The sequence below is a fragment of the Garra rufa genome, chromosome 8 (assembly GCF_049309525.1).
Source record: "Garra rufa chromosome 8, GarRuf1.0, whole genome shotgun sequence".
NCBI classification, from domain to species: Eukaryota; Metazoa; Chordata; class Actinopteri; order Cypriniformes; family Cyprinidae; genus Garra; species Garra rufa.
Window position 1 is genome coordinate 15611698 of NC_133368.1, and position 20691 is coordinate 15632388.

The following is a 20691-nucleotide window of genomic DNA, read 5'->3' on the forward strand; positions in this document are numbered from 1 at the left end:
TTCTCAATGGGATTAAGATCTGGGGAGTTTCCAGGTCATGGACCCAAAATTTCACCAAACTGTTGTTGGATTGTTGGAAGAAGTTGCCGTTGGAGAGTGTTTTGGTACCATTCTTTATTCATGGCTGTGTTTTTGGGCAAAATTGTGAGTGAGCCCACTCCCTTGGATGAGAAGCAACCCACACATGAATGGTATCAGGTAGGGGTGGAGCCGAACCCGAATACAGTATTCGGAAAGGCACAAATAGCGTGTTTTTTACGAATACTTATTTCGAACAAATACTTTAAAAAATATTTGTATTCGGAAGCAAGAAAAACTTTATATCAAAAAGCTGCGTTTCCTCATGAGACCGCAGTCAGTGCATGCCCGCATGAGTGAGTGACATTCAGGAGTCGGGGGGTGGGGTTAAAAGAGGTGACTGACACAGGCTGCTCCACACAGCAACAGAGAAGACTCGGCTGGGTGAAAAAAGACTTCACTGCATCACTATTTTTGTTGAATAGATTTTTGTACCTTAACTGGGTTCTGGAGGCAGTTTATAGCTTTTGGGAAGCAGAGTTTGATCGGGAGATTATTCCATTAGGGGCCGTTCACATGCGTGCTCAAGTTCGTTGTTTCACATGTAGACGCGCGGTATGCGTGCTCATAATGGAAGCAACGCGGACACGGTGCTATGCGCTCGTTTTTTCCAGGCGCGTCCGCGCCGCATCCAGATAAATACATCTCAACTTTTCAGAATGCCACAAGCGACGGCATGCAACGGCAGACTCCATGGGAAAGAAGTTCATTCAGAAGAAGAACAGTTCTTTTAAGTATTATTTGTTTTTATTCTGTCTGTTCAGCGTCCTCCAACAAGGATGGGTGGTGGTGGGGTTCATAATGTTCACAATGGTATTTTATTAGTTGTTGGTTTAACCATGGATGAGGTAATGGCTGTTATGTTATTTTCTTTTCAATGACGTTGTTTCATGTTCAAAAACATCAACCAATATTGCATATACATAATTATTATAATGGATATAATTAAAGAATACTTACACTACAACGTAAATTCTAAGTGTAACGCACAAAAAAAAACAGGATTTTACACCTATTTTGAATTTTACTCAAATACAAATACAAATACAAATACAAATACAAATACAAATACTTTTCCCCCCCTCAACAAATACAAATACAGATACAAATACCGGCTGCTTTGCACACCCCTAGTCTCAGGATGCTTTTCTACTCCAGACAAGCCTTTTTCTAGATGCCCCAAACAATCGGAAAGAGGCTTCATGGGAGAATATGACTTTGCCCCAGTCCTCAGCAGTCCATTCGCCATACTTTTTGCAGAAGATCAATCTGTCCCTGATGTTTTTTTTGGAGAGAAGTGGCTTCATTGCTGCCCTTCTTGACATCAGGCCATCTTCCAAAAGTCTTGGCCTCACTGTGGGTGCAGATGCACTCACACCTGCCTGCTGCCATTCCTGAGCAAGCTCTGCACTGGTGGCACTCCGATCCCGCAGCTGAATCCTCTTTAGGAGACCATCCTGGCGCTTGCTGGACTTTCTTGGACGCCCTGAAGCCTTCTTAACAAGAATTGAACCTATTTCCTTGAAGTTCTTGATGATCCTATAAATTGTTGATTTAGGTGCAATCTTAGTAGCCACAATATCCTTGCCCGTAAAGCCATTTTTATGCAACACAATGATGGCTGCATGCGTTTCTTTGCAGGTCACCATGGTTAACAATGGAAAAACAATGATTTCAAGCATCACCCTCCTTTTAACATTTCAAGTCTGCCATTCTAACCCAATCAGCCTGACATAATGATTTCCAGCCTTGTGCTCATCAACATTCTCACCTGAGTTAACAAGACGATTACTGAAATGATCTCAGCAGGTCCTTTAATGACAGCAATGAAATGCAGTGGAAAGTTTTTTTCGGGATTACAGTTTTTTACAGATGCTAGGACACATTTCTCAATACTTAGGTCACTTCTGCAAAACTCTTCACACAGTGAGCACAACAGAAGTCTATGTGGGCTAAACAGGATCAATTATCATTGTTTTGGCACAAAATGCATCTCTCAAATTTCATGAATTCTTTTCTCACTCAGACACAACAACTGCCAAAAATCTTTGTATGTACAGGACATTTTGCACATGCTTACATACTGTTTTCAAAACTGTTAAACTTCAAATGTTCAAAACAATAACATAATGCAAAACTGAATAAGACAGCAAAATTCAACAGCAATATTTTATTGAAACATATTTCAAATCTAAAAATGCAGTAGATTAGCATTACTATTGTATCAAAGTCGGTTAGGAGAATTGTGTGAAGAGTTTTGCAAAAGTGACCTAAGTATTGAGAAATGTGTCCTAGCATCTGTAAAAAAAAACTGTAAGTTCATTTTCATGGCAAAGAAGGACTATGCAATTCATCTGATCACTCTTCATAACATTCTGAAGTATATGCAAATTGCTATTATAAAAACTTAAGCAGCAACTTTTCCAATTTCCAATGTTTATGTAATTCTCAAAACTTTTGGCCACGACTGTACTTTGATTGACTGCATGTACCTTGTGAAGTGAAAACAAGTGTTATTCTTTGACAGAATAATTTCATTTTGAGTCAGATTTCCAGTGTTTTGGTAAAGTTAGTGTGTGCAGAGAAAGATGTGTTCTGTTTTTCTTATATATTTAACAAAAATTATCCATTTGGCCAATTGTGTTTTGTAGGTGTGAGTCTGTGTTAAGAGTTTAGAAAAAGTATCTGAAGTATGGGTAAGCGCTTGTTAGCGATTGAAAAAAAAAACTGTAATACAGTCAAACCAAAATTTCACACCTTCAACATTTCTCACATTATCACAGTTTATTCCCTATAATTTAGAAAATGGTAATAAAACATGACAAGAACTCACAGTTGCATTGTGTCAGACCAAATTCATCTTGATAATGTCAGATAACTTTGATAGAAAGCAATGTAATGGATTACAATCAATCAAAAAATATTCAGACAACTGTTAGTATGACAATATTTGCACAACTATCAATACTGTTGAGCAATTACCAAGCAATGCTTAATTTCAAGGGGAGGGTCAAAGGGAATATTTTTTGGTCCCACATTTTTGATTAGTTTTACTGGTAGTCCACTGTATGAAGAATTGTTTGGGTATAATATGCCACAGTTTACTTTATTTTGTATCCTCACTTACATTAATAAACTATAGTGTCCTGCACCCACTAGCAAAAAAAAATTATAAGTTATATCTGGTGTCTGAATAATTTTTGGTTTGACTGTATGTGAATAATGCATTTCGTTGCCTGCATTTCGTTGCCTTGTACTTGTACATGTGTAATGACAATAAAGTTGAATCTAATCTAATCTAATCTAATAAAGCGATCGAGTCTCTTCAGAAAATTTGGACTAAACAACTCATTTCATATGGATTAGTTTTACAATATCTTTATGAACTTTTTGACGTGGCAAAGTTGCAGTTGTGTAGATTGTCAATGGAGGGACAGAAATCTCTCATATTTAATTAAAAATATCTTCATTTGTTTGTGATGATGAGGCACAATAGGCTACAAGCATGCTACTCATATAACAACACAAAATTGTAAGGTTTAAGACAGGTGACAGTTTATTTTGGGTTACTTTAGTTTATATTGGTCCAAATGATTCTGAATGAATGAATGAACCATCGTATAATTCAGAACTTTTAAAAAAGATATCCCATTTATGTGTGTTAGCCAGTGAGAAAGAGGGGATGAGAAAGAAAGAGGGAATGAATGAATGAATGATAGAGACAGAGTATCAGAGACAGAGAATGGTTGCAATTGCACCAAACAAAGCCACTCAGTTTGAGGCAGTAGCAAAATACTGAAAGAAATCCATTGTGTTAGCTCTGTTTCAGCTCTGACAGAAATTAAATTGTGTCCAGAGACTTTTTATATAGCAGCACAAGGTCTGAGACAATATTGCCAGTGGCTCAGAGTTTGCTGTCTAACGCACAGATCTCTCTGTGTTTGCAAAAGCAGATCACACTGCCTCATTCCTCGCTGACTCCAAAAAACTGTACAACTCTCATTTATCTTACATGAAGTTCCCCGAATGACCGAAACCTGGAAATACTTATAACTTGATTTCCTTTTCCGGCAATGGTTATGATGAGGGATTGTATACATATTAACATACGTTCAGTCCAATTGTTTGTTGGTTGAACCGTGAAGGTTTACATTTAATTAGCATTTAATCTATATTATGTTTGCTTTATGGTTTCGTTAGATTAGCCTTTCTCTTTCATTTCAGGTTCTTTGTCAGTGTGTATGTCTCTCGCTGGAATGTTTGAGGGGTGTCTTGTGTTTCATGAGGTCTGAAATCAACGACATTATAATGTGCTTATAGTTGTTCCTCCGCACAGGAAATTATATGCTGGTGTTTTTATGTATTTAAAAACATCTCTGATCTTAAGCGGCAGGCCTTGCTCATTATGAGCTTTTGCTATAAACATAATAATAGGGTTGTACATGTGCATTGCACATGTACAGGTAGATGTGAGGTCCTGCTTGATTCTCTTTTGTATTGAATAAAATGGAGCGGCTGTGCTGAAAAACTCACACAGCAGTGTAAACACACAAAGACACACTGATGTAATCAGCACTGACAGCGGAGGCTCACAGATCAGAGACTGAAGCGAGAGAATGAGTGATGATAGTGGGAATGGAGTTTATAGCTTTATATTAAAATAGCACAGAGACATGGCGGAACAGACAGAGAGACCACAGAATAAGACTGATTATCCTGAGAGAGATAGAGTGAGTCTGTGGTAGGCAGGCTGAAGCAGAGTGAGGTACATAAGCTGTGTGGTGTTGTGAGCTTTGCGTTATGTTGCGAAGTGCAGTGAAATGTTGTGCTGCGCTGTGTTGGCCTGTGCCATGTTGTAATGTGTTGTGCTGAATTGCCCTCAGCTGTGATGTGCTGTTATGTGATGAGTTGTGCTGTGTTGCCATGTAGTGTGATGTATTGTGCTGTGCTGTGCTGTTATGTAATGTTATTTGATTTGTGTTATTATATTTGTATGTTTATATGTTATGCTATACTGTAGTATGCTGTGATGTGATGTGATGTGATGTGATGTGATGTGTTGTGTTGTGCTATTATATAACGTGATGTAACGTGATGTGATGTGCTGTTAGGTGATATCTGTGGTGTATGGTGGCATACTGTGTTGTATATTATACTGTATTATGCTGTGATGTAATGTGATGTGTTGTGCTGTGCTATTATGTGATGTGATATCTGTGGTGTTTGGTGGCATACTGTGTTGTATATTATGCTATACTATACTAGGATGTGATGTGATGTATTGTTTTGTGATGTGTTGTGCTATTATGTGATGTGATGTCTATGGTGTATGTTATGCTATACTGTACTATGATGTGATGTAATGTGATGTGATGTGCTGTGCTATTATGTGATGTGATATATGTGGTGTTTGGCGGCATACTGTGTTGTATGTTATGCTGTACTGTACTATGATGTGATGTGATGTGATGTCTGTGGTATATGTTATGCTATACTGTAGTATGCTGTGATGTGATGTGATGTGATGTGATGTGCTGTGCTATTATGTGATGTGATATATGTGGTGTTTGGCGGCATACTGTGTTGTATGTTATGCTGTACTGTACTATGATGTGATGTGATGTGATGTGATGTCTGTGGTATATGTTATGCTATACTGTGCTGTACTATGCTGTGATGTGTTGTGTTGTTTTGTGATGTGTTGTGTTGTGCTATTATGTGATATGATGTAATGTGATGCAATGTGCTGTGCTGTTAGGTGATATCTGTAGTGTATGGTGGCATACTGTGTTGTATTTTATGCTATGCTGTATTATGCTGTGATGTGATGTGTTGTACTATTATGTGATGTGATATCTGCTAGTGTTTGTCGGCATACTGTGTTGTATGTTATGCTATAGTATACTATATTGTGATGTGATGTGTTGTTTTGTTATGTGTTGTGCTGTGTTATTATGTGATGTGATATCTGTGGTGTATGTTATGCTATACTGTAGTAGGCTGTGATCTGTTGTGCTATTATGTGCTGTGCTATTATGTGATGTGATATCTGTGGTGTTTGGCGGCGTACTGTGTTGTATGTTATACTATACTGTACTATGTTGTGATGTGTTGTTTTGTGATGTGATGTGCTATTATGTGATGTGATATCTGTGGTGTATGTTATGCTATACTGTAGTAGGCTGTGATGTGTTGTGCTGTGTTGTGCTATTATGTGCTGTGCTATTATGTGATGTGATATCTGTGGTGTTTGGCAATGTACTGTGTTGTATGTTATACTATACTGTACTATGTTGTGATGTGTTGTTTTGTGATGTGATGTGCTATTATGTGATTTGATATCTGTGGTGTATGTTATGCTATACTGTAGTAGGCTGTGATGTGTTGTGCTGTGTTGTGCTATTATGTGCTGTGCTATTATGTGATGTGATATCTGTGGTGTTTGGCAGCGTACTGTGTTGTATGTTATGCTATACTGTACTATGCTGTGATGTGTTGTTTTGTGATGTGATGTGATGTGCTGTGCTATTATGTGATGTGATATCTGTGGTGTATGGTGGCATACTGTGTTGTATGTTATGCTATACTGTACTATGCTGTGATGTGATGTGTTGTTTTGTGATGTGATGTGCTGTGCTATTATGTGATGTGATATCTGTGATGTATGGTGGCATACTGTGTTGTATGTTATGCTATACTGTACTATATTGTGATGTGATGTGTTGTTTTGTTATGTGTTGTGCTGTGTTATTATGTGATGTGATATCTGTGGTGTATGTTATGCTATACTGTAGTAGGCTGTGATGTGTTGTGCTGTGTTGTGCTATTATGTGCTGTGCTATTATGTGATGTGATATCTGTGGTGTTTGGCAACGTACTGTGTTGTATCTTATGTTATGCTATACTGTACTATGCTGTGATGTGATGTGTTGTTTTGTGATGTGATGTGATGTTCTATTATGTGATGTGATATCTGTGGTGTTTGGCAGCATACTGTGTTGTATGTTATGCTATACTGTACTATGCTGTGATGTGTTGTGTTGTTTTGTGATGTGATGTGCTGTGCTATTATGTGATGTGATATCTGTGGTGTATGGTGGCATACTGTGTTGTATGTTATGCTATACTGTACTATGCTGTGATGTGTTGTTTTGTGATGTGATGTGCTGTGCTATTATGTGATGTGATATCTGCGATGTATGGTGGCATACTGTGTTGTATGTTATGCTATACTGTACTATGCTGTGATGTGTTGTTTTGTGATGTGATGTGCTGTGCTATTATGTGATGTGATATCTGTGATGTATGGTGGCATACTGTGTTGTATGTTATGCTATACTGTACTATGCTGTGATGTGTTGTGTTGTTTTGTGATGTGATGTGCTGTGCTATTATGTGATGTGATATCTGTGGTGTATGGTGGCATACTGTGTTGTATGTTATGCTATACTGTACTATGCTGTGATGTGTTGTGTTGTTTTGTGATGTGATGTGCTGTGCTATTATGTGATGTGATATCTGTGGTGTATGGTGGCATACTGTGTTGTATGTTATGCTATACTGTACTATGCTGTGATGTGTTGTTTTGTGATGTGATGTGCTGTGCTATTATGTGATGTGATATCTGTGATGTATGGTGGCATACTGTGTTGTATGTTATGCTATACTGTACTATGCTGTGATGTGCTGTTTCGTGATGTGATGTGATGTGCTGTGCTATTATGCGATGTGATATCTGTGGTGTATGGTGCACATCACATTAAAAGTTATGAGATGTGCTGTGCTGTTATGTAATGTGATGTGATTTATATTACAGTTTTTCTCAAATGCTAAAACACATTTCACAAACGTTTCCTCCATGTTCCCCAATGTCTAAACACAACACCCTTTTCTAAAGCTACATAAACACAACCACACCTTCTCACTTCAAAATCAAGCTTTCACACCAAAAGAGCAGCTCGAAGCTTTCAAAAATGTAAACACTATACACATCCTTACACAATACAGCAAAACAATTGAAAACACAATGCTCAATTTGTGAGAAGGTTCTTTGTTTCATAACTGCCAATGCATATTTTTAGAAACTTTACAGTAACGGATCTTCTTAGATCTCTGCAGAGGATTAGGCATTTAGATTTGTGAGTTTCATATGAAGAGTATAAATCTATAGAAAATACTGCATGTACACTACTGTAACACAACTCAATGCAAAACAGAATCTATTGCACACAACAGTACTCTTGAAAACATGATCAGGGTGTGAAGTTTTTTTATTTACTTTATTCACACCACACACACACACCACAATCACTGTGCGGCATCATGTCGCTGAGCTGCATCGGGCCACATCACCTCATCCACATCGCAGGCTATATTGTCTCTTGCCAGGCACCTCGGGAAAAACGCCCTGGAATGGCGAATCCATCCTTGGAAGGCCTCCACTGGGATGTCAACACAGGCCAGCTCCATTGCCCTTAGGAGGTTCTCTCTAGTGTATGGTTGTCTGTCATAAACCTTCCATCTCCACGATGAGAAGAACTCCTCTATAGGGTTCAGGAAAGGGGAGTAGGGTTTAAAAAGTGGTTACTGTTGGTGATGAACCACTCTCTAATTTGGTTTGTTCTGTGGAAGCGGACATTGTCCCAAATGATCACATAAATTTGATGTGCGGGCCAAGGTGTTGTTGGCGGTCCAAGAGGATGTCTCTTAGCTCCTCTAGGAAGGTGAGGAGACGTTGGGTGTTGTAAGACCCAAGGACAGCATGCCGGTGGACAAGCCCCTCTGAACCCATGGCCGTACAAAGAGTAATATTACCCCCCCGTTGGCCAGGAACCTCAGTGATGGCTCTTTGGCCAATGATGTTACGGCCTCTTTGCCTTTGTTTCTGCAGGTTGAAGCCAGCCTCATCCAGGAATGACTTTGTCTCTGATCTCCTGGAGTCTGATGAGGTTGTTCTCACGAACCATATCCACAATGAGGGTTTCTTGTGCCGCTGTAAATATGGCAACCCTCCCACCTTTATGTGGCATTCTTTCAACTCTAAAGAAAGAAACATATGTTGTCAATTGACATGCTTTACAATAACAACTGATTTGAAACCAATAGACTACTTTCACAGGCTTGTAAAACTGTATTGTGACAAAGAAAGCAATAGAGTACAATACCTGTTGTGATGTCTGAATGCCCTGATAATGGTGGCCATGGTGAACCTACTCAGGTTTGGACAGACTCTTAGTCCTGCTTCAGCCATTGTTATGCCATGGACAATGACATGGTCAATGACTGTTGCTCGCATCTCGTCCATAATGATGGTGCGAGGTTGTCTTGCTCTCCCTCCTGGACCTTCTCCTCTCCCTTGTTGGCCTCCTCCTCTTCCTCGTTGGCCTGCTCCTCTTCCTCCTCTGATTTGAACTCCTCTTCCTCGTTGGCCTGCTCCTCTTCTTCCATGGCCAGCTCTTCTCCCTCCTCTGACTTGAATTCCTCTTCCCCTGACTCTGCCTTCATCCATTGTGTTTGTTTGGAATCTTCAGCAAACTGTGCACTCTGAACTTGCTTTTTTTTTTACATGTGGTCACAGCATTAGCAACAAGTGTCTTCAATTTTGAGTCGTTGTGTGTAATGAATGATGCCAGGTTTGTTCATTGTGTTCAAATATTGCTGACTGTGGCAAGCATTTTGCATCACATGAGCTTTCATTTGAGAATATGAGCAGAGTTCTTTTGCAACTTGTGTTTTAGCAAGGAAAATGTGTTTAGATTTATGAGAACGGAGGATTGTGTTTTGTGAATTGTGTCTTCATGTGAAATGTGTTTATGATATTGGAAAATGATGGCTAGATTTAGTAAATGTGTTTAGACAACTGGTCATTTGGTTTAGAGGATTGGCTTTTGTGTTTTAGCATTTGAGAAAAACTGTATTATATTTGTCTGTGGTGTGTGGTGGTGTACTGTGTTGCATGTTATGCATGATGAGGTATATTGTACTGTGCTCTTATGTGATTTATGGTACTGTGCTGTTATGTGATGCGCTGTGATGCAATGCATTGTACTGTGCTGTATATAATGTGTTTTATTATTTATGTCTACGGTATATTGTGATTATACTATACTGCACTATGCTGGGATGTGCTGAGGTATCTCACATAACAAATTTAGGTGATTATAGGTGATTTTAACATTGTTTGAAGGTTATAAAAATGTTTAGTAAAACGTTGTACTAACTTTATTTTCACCCATTATATAACATTATTTGAATGTTTATTTGTAATATTCTAAGAATGTTAAAATGTCCAGTTTTCTTGTGATTATAACATTATTTGAAGGTTACAAAAACATTTCCTAAAATGTTCCACTGTCTTTGTTTTCACTCAGAATCAACATTTCTCTCATTTTCTCTGTGTTATGAGAACGTTCATCTGGTACAAATAACATTCCGAGAATGGTGTTCTAAGAACGTTTTTTCCTCAATATAATGAGAATGTATGTCAAATATTAATAATGTTATAAGTTCCATAAACATTGCTTTAAGAAAGTTTTGTCCTAACATTTAATTTCTAAAAAACAAAAGTTTTAAGAACGTCCCTGTTAGCTGCAATGTTGCCCTGTGATGTGAGGTGTTGCACTACGTTGTCTTGCTGTGATGTGATGCATTGTGCTGTGCTGTTTTGTGATGTGTGTTATATTATATTTGTCTGTACTGCATGTTGTGCTATACTAGTATGCTGTGTTGTGCTTTCGTTGTGCTGAAATGTGATGTTATGTAATGTGTTGTGGTGTGTTTACAGGCATTGTGGTGTGCTTAGATGAGTTGTTATCATCCAACCTGAATCTCTGCTTCTCACCACAATTCATTCCTTACATTCACATGTTCATGTTAAAAAACATATTAGAACATATTAAGAGGGGTGAATGCATTTTTGTTTAAAAAAATGCTAGAAATTTGCTGTGCTTTTGCTAACATGCTATGCTATGAATAATTTCTTCTGTCTATGCCATGTTTCACATGCAATATGCATTCTTGGTATTTTCTGAAGTAATAGGCAAATATGATAATCACTTGGTTCCATGGTATATTATCATCTGATACCATCGCTATACTTTTTTGTATGGGTGCGGGCTTGAAGTTTATTTAGTACTCTGGAGATATGCATTTAAATAAACACAGTGTAACATCAATGAATGTTTCGGCATCAGTGTGTGTTCCCACGGCTGTGCTGATGTGTTAAATGGGCTGAATTGTGTAATTGTGTGTGTAGGTCCGGGGGCGTCTCTAACAGCGCTCCCGAGCTCTTTCTGGACACACCTCATTGCTTTACTAGTTCCCAGTCGACATGATTTGCCTCATATTCCTCTTATGAAATGTTTAAAACCACATGTACACCCACACTTAACCTGGCAGCTTTTTAAGATGCTCACCATATTTAAGCTTTATTCTCATTCAGCATAAACAACTCTGCTAAGACCAGCTACCACCATGCTGGCGACTGGCGCTAGCAAGGTGGAACCATGTCACTATGACACTCGGGGGACCAAACAGATGGTGAAACACACACAAACACACACTCTACTGGACATCGAAGCCCTCACACAGGCAGACATATTGTTCTTCAATGCATCCGAGAGGGACAATACTAAACAGAACAGAATGTGTCAGTCGTGTAAGCGCCCCACCCCTCCCCCCGTCTGAAAACAATACAGATTGTTCTAGATGTTGATTAATGGCACAGATATAAAATGTAAATGTTTGCACTATTGTATGTGTCCTCTGCCGTTGTGTGGAAATGCAGGTCAGACACCTTAAAGGCAGCGTGGTGCTGAGCAGGAGGGACAAGGATCAGCCAGGGGACAGCAAATGTATTCAGATTATACTGCTGCTCAGGACGCATCCCAAAATCTCCCTGTTTGATTTTAGCTCATTTATCATTATTCTCTTTGGCAAGCACAATGTCATCCGCTCCCAGAAGAATTATAGGATTGCACTGCAGAAGACAAACAATTTACTGGCACTTTGCCTCACTGAACAACACTGTCTGCCTGCCAGCTCCCATCCATTTCACTGTTCGCACCATACGTCACAACGCAACACACACACACACACACACACACACACACACACACACACACACACACACACACACACACACACACCATTTGGTGTGGCACCAACAAACTATACGCACACTAAAACGAACAAACATCTTGTACCGCAGACGCAAATATATGTGTACACAGCACAGGCTTGACTCAACATACCATTCAAGCAAAGCACTTGTAACAAACAGGATGTGTAATCACGTGGAGCAGTTTCTGCTAACACGCTAAAGGTCATGCCTTTCACTTTCTTTGGAAGATGAATACTCAGATTGGTTTTTCACATTTCTCAAATTTCACATATTCCAGTTAAATATAGACCATAAGTAGCTCCGCCCCTTTACAGCACTGCACACCTCATCTTCTATCATCGATTTCCACAGCGTAATAAGGTATAAGGTCGTATGAATTTATGAATGAACCGCTTGTTTTAAATCTTACCAGTTTACTCAAATTTGTTAAGACTTACAATGTGCACAATAACTTTCACTAACTCTATAAGAAGTAAATCCACTTCACCAGCTAATTACTCTTCAAGAGTGATGCTACAGAGTTACCGCAAAACTTAAGTTCAATGGCAAAATTCTAAAGGTAAGATAAGGTCTGTACAGACAAAACTACAAGGCAGACATTCATTGGTTGGTTTACCTGAAAAAAAGCTAGCGCTATCAGAAAATCGCTCTGTATTCTTTGTTTGGTAACTAGTCACGTAGAACAGTTTACTCCTTATGAATGCGCAGAATTTAAAAGAAAAAAAGAAAGTGTGTAGAATGGAAAGTGCTGCTAGAAAAGGAAAGAAGCACAAACGGTGGGCTTGGCGGCATTTTCTACTGCAAACTCCCTGTTGGTTTCAGCCGCAAATGAGCTGTGAGGAGCTGCCGCGGGCCTCAGCCGAACGAGTGGAACGGTAGCAGAGGACAGGAAGGAGGGATGGGGTGGGGGGGAGGGGTGGTGGTGGCTGGAAGCAGCCTGACAGCACAGGCCCTGCTCACCCCCCAGTGTCCCGTGCTCGCTCTGTCCCCCTCAGCCACTGCATTCTCCAGACATTTACATTATTCAAAGATAAATGCATTGTCAATTCTGTGTCTCCACACACTAGATATGTGTGCTGCTCCACTCCCAGCACTGCCAAGGGTCTCTCACCCCTGCTGCCCACAAGACATGCTACAAATGAAATCAAATGGATACTGCTAGAGTGTAGAATAATTTAACCTCACAAAGTGTGTGCATGCGTGCGGTTGCACTATGATTAAAATACAACGTACCAAAGCTCTGTGAATTTATCACTACAATGTCACTTAGAGTTTTTGCCCTAGATTGTGTAAGAAATGGGCAGTGATTTTAGACTTGTGGTTCGATATATCTCCATGTCATTTCTTGTCATGTGTAAGTGAGGTTGTCCCTGTGAGAGAACGTGATATTGATTAAGTGCATTACTATGTTCTTGCCACTAACAGATAATAACCTGTTCGGTTCTCCCTCCTTGTGCATACATTATGCATCAGTGAATTTGTATGGTGACTTATGGTCATCCTTGCTACAGTCTGCACAAACACAATGATCACTCTCTTTTCCATGAAGATAAACACCCTGTTTTATAATATTATGACATATCGCCCTAAATCTCCATTATCATCAAGTACTGTGTGTGTGAGAGAGAGACATATCTATCCAGTGAGTCTTTGTATATGGATCCACAGAGAATCAGATTTCCTAATGAAGGCAATCTCAGAACACTCCTGAGATCCCCCGCAAACGACATGGGCTTTCATCAGCCATTTTGTGTGATCGTAACATGGACCATAATGGACCCAGTCTGCCCACCACTAATTACCCATCCGGCTCACACTGAGCTCCTCTTACTCAACCCAGAGGACTCCTGTCTGAGCAAGAGCTCAATGGAAAGGGACCAAGAGATGCAGGGAAGTCTTAATGTAAATTAATATTGTAAATACTTCCAGAAATACTCTTACATGTATTTATTTAATGTTGAATTCTCAAACCATAACACACCCTGACAAATGGTCAATTAAAAATTTAATAGTATCCATCTTTTTCTTTAACATGGAAGTAAGCCTACAGGTGAGACTTTCAGTTCATTAGCTGCTCTAGGGAAATAACAAAAAGAATAACAACGTGCGGTAAACGGTAAAACTGTTTACACTACAAACAAGTGTGCTCATTATTAAGATAATACATTAAAATAACATGGTTCAAATCAAGCAGCTAAAAATATCTGGATACGGATGAGACCGGAAGCCAGACCCAAAAAAATTACAAATGGCCGTGCCCGCTCTTGCAGGAAGAAAAAGATGGATAAGGTGAAACTAACTAACTAAATAACTAAATTTAATAAATTTAATAAACAGCTAAATCAACCTCAACAGCTTTATCCCAACACATCTAATGTTATGCCCTAAATCAAGTAGAAAGTTGCCTTGAGGTAACTTGCAGGTTAGATCAACCAGATCTCATGTGAAAACTGAACTTGGTGATTTTGTATTCCATTTAGAATTTCATTTCAAATTTGTAAAAATATTTTTAGAAAAAAGCATAAAGGAGCACCTTTAAACCCACCCCTAAACATAACCATGGGGCATAAGCAGATTGTATAAAAATGTACAAATGGGATCATACTAATTCAAATGAATAGCCACCAATTCTCCAAAACATAAAACAGTTACGAATTGCCTTGAGACTGTGCTGTTTACCACTTTTTATAGTGCATAAATATTAGAGATTGCAACCCAACCCAATCCTGATCAAATGTAAAATAGTTACAAATTGCCATAAGATTGTGTTGTTTTCATCTCAGATACTTGATACTTCTGTTTGGTTGCCCTTTTCAAATATACATGTAACATCATATAAAATGCCAACACTTTTCCAAAGCAGACAGATGAAGTGGATGCACAACTGACAGATCTAACAATCACAGAAATAATCTCAGGTTTCATTTTCATAAAGAATCCATGACTGGAGGGCTTATTATGGGTTACTGCAGCTTGTATCAGTCTGCAAACATGCAACCTGATCGGCTCTCTCGCTCTGAGATAGATCATAAAAGTGGCTGATGTAATGCAGTGGAGTGGAGCGTGGAGCAGTCTGTGGAAAGAACAGGATGTGCGCTCTGTAGTCACCTGTGGAAGTGAGTATGATAAAGATCTTTTCTGTGCTCAGGTAAGCACTCAGAATGGATCTCACATAGATGTCTCCTGCTCTTGATAAGATGTTTAATTACCCATTTTTAAGCTTCCTTTTTAAATAGAAAGGCTGTGACGTTTAAAACCCAAACCCATGAACAAAGCTGTCCGCCAGCCATTTTTCATATTTAATAGTGGGAGGCCATTTTACAGAAATAACGTGTCTGGGATTACAAATGAAAAGTAGAGAGATTCATTCTTTATCATGCAGACAGATTAAATTCCAAACCCTGTTACTGTAATAGGTGCACTTGTAACTCCACATAAATTAGAGCATTAATTCAATCAGCCTCTGTTTTAAACAAAATAACACATAGCTCAGAATCCAGAGGTGTAATTTATAGCGAAGCCAGGTTCATTTTCAAAAACAATCCATTTCTCTGCACGTCTGAGGGCTAATACGATGATGTTCTGTGGAATTCAGAGTGTCTGAATCTCTCATCGTGGAGCCAAATGAAAGATAAATGAAGATGTGTTTTATTCCGTCATAATTTCCCACTGAGAATGCCATAAAGGATGACATCCATATGGATTGAGGGTGGGGGTGGGGTGTGGTGTTTTTATGTGGAGTGGTATAGTGCTTCTGTAATTTATGGCATCTTTCCTGTGTGATCAGTTTGTCTGTCAGGTTGGTGGAGGAGAAAGGAAGGACCGGCCTCAGAGAGAGAGAGAGAGAGAGAGAGAGAGAGAGAGAGAGAGAGTGCGCGAGAGAGCATTACGTTGGCTGGGTTAAACATCCTAATGATAAAAATAAATCAAAATCATCAACTGCTGGTAAGTCAAATATACAGTAAAAACAAAATTACTGTGACGCCACATACAAAAGAATTGTATATAATACAATATATATAATTTGTGTTTGCTTGTGTTTGTGTGTGCAAACTCATAACAAGCATCTATTAGTCTTCATTATTTTCAGGCTTATGACAACTGTAGCATGATGCTGCGCCTCAAATAGAGGCCATAATGTAATGTGATGATGTATGGAGACCTGCTAACATTAACACGAGCCACACCACTCTTTTTCACACTGTCTTTTCCTCATAATAAAAGAGAGAAATTGGTGGAAGGGCATTGCTCTACAACTAAACTTCACAAATTTGCTGTTTCAGCAATGATACAGACATGTTTGACCTTTTATGCCCACTCGTAGAAAGAGCAGGCCAAATATACTGTTTCCTGGAAAAGAACCAACTATACATGAGTCAAGCTCTACTGTTTAATCAGTCATACAGACTGCACTCAGTGTAGTATGTTTTGGCTGACAAGATTATGTCATGTCAAACTCAGGGCACACAAGGGTTCTTGATAAAGAAGGATTTGGTGCTCAGTGATGGCAGTTCTTGAATTCTTTATATTGAATGAACCTTTTTGTCCAGTTTTTTAGCCCCCCTAATTAGTCCTATCCCAATTGTTTTACTTCACACCCAACATACAGTTGTATTTTGTCTTTTATGAAAGAAGATCTGGCTTGTCATTTGTTGTTTGTCAGAATATTTTAGTCTCTCTATCTGGAATACCAAAGTTTTGCAATCCTGAATTTGATCTGTAAGAATTACTGCTGATAAGATTGCCAGTCCAGAGACTAAACAGTTGATTTGGGTAAACTCTCGAGGAAGGGACTGCATAATGAACGGACACACAGAGATGCTGACATTCTGCACTTCAAGTGTTCAAACTTCAAGTTTTTGGCTTGGAAAGGTATGTTGTGGTTAGCCTGGTCATGTTATTCTAACACTTAGGTAAAAATATCATTTTGTATAATTAGTTCATGACTTCAACAAAACATTGAAGTGTACAGTAATTAAACTTTTGTAAAACCGAGTAACACCAAACTCTTGAGATCAAAATAATAGTCACAGGTCAGATACAAATCAATGTGGAAATTCTCCAGATACTCTCTAACAAACACTAAGTGTATTGTTGTGAATAAAAATGCACTTCATAAACTCTCTACTCAATGTAAATGTTCATCAAATTAAAATTAAATCACGACCAAAAATTAAAGCTAGAGTTTAATAATTTAATCAAAACTTTAAAAACCATAGATTCATTATTACATATCTTAATATTTAGAAAATATTAGTGCAAATCAATATAGGCATTAAGATACTAAAATCCAACCAACATCTACACCATGAGTAAAGTTTGGATGAACCGCTGGTTTGATTCAGTTCCAGGCACTTTTATCTTGACAGCGAGAGCTGGGCAGATAGGAAGTTGGCGAAACCCGGTGCCAGGCCTTCCTTCTCTCTTCATCCGCTTATTCTGGAACAAAAACCTCACCCGCTCAGGTACACAGCGCAAGCTAATTTGTTTTTTTCTTGATTTGCTCAGGTACTTGTTGAAGTGAAACTCCTTCTCCAGTTAGTTGTTTGGTAAAATTGTTGCGTGCAGCAGTGTTGGTCGATCAGTTGCACGTTGCCTGCAAAATATAGAGATAAAGTTATAAACAATGTCACGACATTTGTTTGTTATAAAACACATTTTAAAACGGAAAATCGTATTCCCAACCAAACTTGAGCCGAGTGTCTCTGTCGGTTAAACTGCTCTAATATGGAAACCCACCCGGGACTGAGAAAAACTTTGGAAACTGCCACCCTAATGAGTTGTTTTAACGTATTGCCTGAACTTACGTATTTCTCCAGAGTTATTGTAGCAATGCTTGTTGTGATGAGTGTACTAGCCTAACTGTCCGTGCAGCATAAACTAGGCTACGTTTAAACCAGGTTCGGGATCCGTGTGAGCTAACTCACTAGCTTTTCTATAATACACTTCAAAAGAACCTTGAAGCATGTCCGAGGTTAATCGGGTGTTGACATGATGATCCAGAATGCTTCTCGTCAGTCTCTCTCGGGTGCCTCCGGGGTAAGACGGGGCGCAGTCTTCCTCTGATCCTGACAGTATTTGGCCATGAAAGTCTTAAAGTTCCCACCTGGGTAACAGTTGAAGAACGAGGTCATTATGTCTCTTAAAGCGCCACTTTAAACGTTGAATGATAGCTCGCGTTGCTTGTCTTCATTACTTACTGTACTTTCTGGCTTAACATGTAAATATTGCCTACAACAACGAGGGGAGGGGCCTCCCTTTACTCTGACCAATCGAGAGCGACCCATGTGTCTGCTGGCCTGGGGGGCTAGAGAAGTGCTTAGTCTATATCGTTGTTTCTCAGAGCGTGCTTCACCGTTAGTAATAATGACTGGATCTGATTTATTTTATGAATTTATATACCAACCCCAGAAAACCCCAAGAAATGATTTGCTTTGCTCTGCTCGTGAACTGAAATTATTTTGCAGGATTGTCAGGGGCCTCGATGTCAAATTCACAGGCCATTACCAGTAAGACACATTATTCAGCTGAAGCGCATGAATTACTCTCCACACAGGGGTTAATGCCATTTCTTCTACCTATTAGATAATCTAATTCCATCTAATTTATGATATGTTTGTTTCTGGCTTGCATTGGGCTGTATTGTATGCTTTGTTCGAGAACCATAAGTAAGAATAATACAAAATATAGATTCTAAACGCTTCTCTCATCATTATAGCGTGTGATGAATTGAGTGCTTGGTTCTGCGGTTTTTGTCCCTTTTGAGCTGAAGATAGACGCAGCGCATCTGGCTTCTCCCCTCGGTAGACTCGGAACTGCTGTCGAGGAAAATTGTGCACAATCAGTGATTGATGACCTCAAGCTACCAAATACCCATGACAACTGCAGCGCTCAAACTAAGACTTGCAGTATTTTTCTGTAACGTGTTATTGAGCGCTTTTATTTTAAACCAATACAACAGAGTGAAATAAAGCTTAATGGCTTACATTTGTTAAGAAATACGCTACGTAACAGTGAATTGGTTGCTTCTTTCAAAGCTTATAACAAGTAATATGAGCAAACCGCACTGTTCAGTTTGCTCAGAGCCGACACATTGAGGAAAAGCATGGTTTTCTGAATCCATAAGACAAATGCATCATTAAATCCCGATTTTCACATATGCAAACGATTGCTGGTGTTTTAGAGCTCAATAGACAATGAACTCCCTTAACTGCTAGTCAAATCTAATTGGCCTATTTTGGGTTTGTTTGTTATTGTGATGAGACAGGATCAACTAAATTACATCTGGATCTCTTTGGTAATTGAAATATATTTATAAATTTAGAATATTCAAATTCGCAACATCAAAGCACTTCCAATTGATATGGCCCAGTTCATCGGAAAATTAATTTTCTGTCCTGATCTTTCTGTAAATTGCCTATAACTATTTTTTGTCCTGTAGTATGTGCTATTGTGTATTATTTCCCTCATTGCAGAAGCAGAAAGATGTGTAACATTAGGACTTACTTGTAATTAGCCTAACTTATTTTTGTGTCATATAATTTATTTTCTGAGCGGCAGCGCAGTGAAACCTTTTACATTCCCACTAATATCTGTCTATATACTGTATGTAAATACAAATTTAAAAATACAGTTAAAACCCGAAAATAGCAATAAAATGATGATGATCAGAGTAACACTTGCTGATGTCAGAAAATGTAATTTTACTTATAGCGCGAGCAATTCATTATAAAGATAGAAGAAAATTTCCTTTACGAAGCAGCATATATAGCCACAGGAAACGAATATTCTAGTGTTACATTTAATAACATGAGGCCTTTATTTTTCTTTTCAACACACTTTCCTCTTGTGCACCAATCTTAATGATCTTTGTGTGTTTTTTATCCAGTTTTTGCCCAGTACCCACAGTATTTCTTTGCTTAGTCGTTTTTAAATAGACCGATGTTTTATTCATAATCGAGACTGTGAAAATAATTCTATGTCCTTACCCTCAGTGGTTGAGCCCTTTGCAGCTCTTTGACAGTATGTCTTTCCAGCTTTGAGTTCTCTCTCATCCATGCCATGATTTCAGCCTGAGTGTGTTGTCACAATCTCTCTTTCTCTCTCTCTCTCAGGACAAAGTTTGGCCTCTTGCAGTTTGAAATGTGTTTCCACAGTTGAGAAAGCAAAAAGCTTTGTTCATAAGGAGCTGGAATCAGTAGCGAGACTGAAAGCGACGAGTTTTTGATTAATGAGCTTTGAAATGCCTCGCTAGGGGGAAGCCGGGAAAGAGCCTATTCTGTTAGAGACGGCTTGCCAGTGCTTACAAAGGCAGTGACGCTTTAGGCTATTCATTACCACATTATAAGGTGCATTTTAAAATACATAGACCTATATGTATTAATGCTTGCGCAATGGGGCAGGTTAATGTTATATGAAACTGTTTATAAGACAAAACACTTGCTCCGGGCCTTATGATGTATCACAATTTCTACTGAGATCCCAGTCTATAA